We start from the raw sequence: 560 nt of genomic DNA on the forward strand, positions 1-560 counted from the left end.
TTTTTGAGGTAGCTATGCCTTTCTAAAATATGTACAGTTAGAAAGATCTACTATAGTGCTATCTATGCTTTACTTATTTCTATTGTTTAAACATTTTACTCAAAACCATTGAAAATTCATCCTCTGTGCATGGTATACTTGTATATTTGTCATTTCCCAAGCTCTCTCCCTATGCTGAAGTGCTCACATGCATACATTTTCACTTTATTAGCAAAAATGGAAATACACACGAAAACAAGTTCAATTCCCAAGTGATCTCAAGTTCTATTGCATTTCTTGTCTCCTTTAAATGATTAAGCCTTTTTTTCAGACAGTGTCTTATACTGTTTAAGTGAGTGGCCTCATTGGTGGGTCTGAACCCTCCTGCCAGGCAAGGAGCAAGTCCTCAGCTTCTTTGTGTTCCTATCAGTACTAACCCAGGGCTTGGCACACGATAGATCTTCATACAAACATGTTTACCTTGACCTTATGTTATTTCTCTTTGGTGTTTCATTCCACTTACCAGAGGTTAAGCATTGTCTTAAGTTAGCAATAGCCATCAGATACTTTGGCCCTAAGTA

General features: G+C 37.1%; 1 protein-coding gene across 1 annotated transcript in view; it reads right to left on the reverse strand.

The window, feature by feature from the left end:
- Positions 1-560, reverse strand: part of LOC103597300 (inhibitor of carbonic anhydrase-like) — a 38,878-nt gene that overhangs the window by 762 nt on the left and 37,556 nt on the right. The gene's annotated exons all lie outside the window — the stretch shown is intronic.

The sequence above is a fragment of the Galeopterus variegatus genome, unplaced genomic scaffold, assembly GCF_000696425.1.
Source record: "Galeopterus variegatus unplaced genomic scaffold, G_variegatus-3.0.2 Scaffold2271, whole genome shotgun sequence".
Classification (NCBI taxonomy): domain Eukaryota; kingdom Metazoa; phylum Chordata; class Mammalia; order Dermoptera; family Cynocephalidae; genus Galeopterus; species Galeopterus variegatus.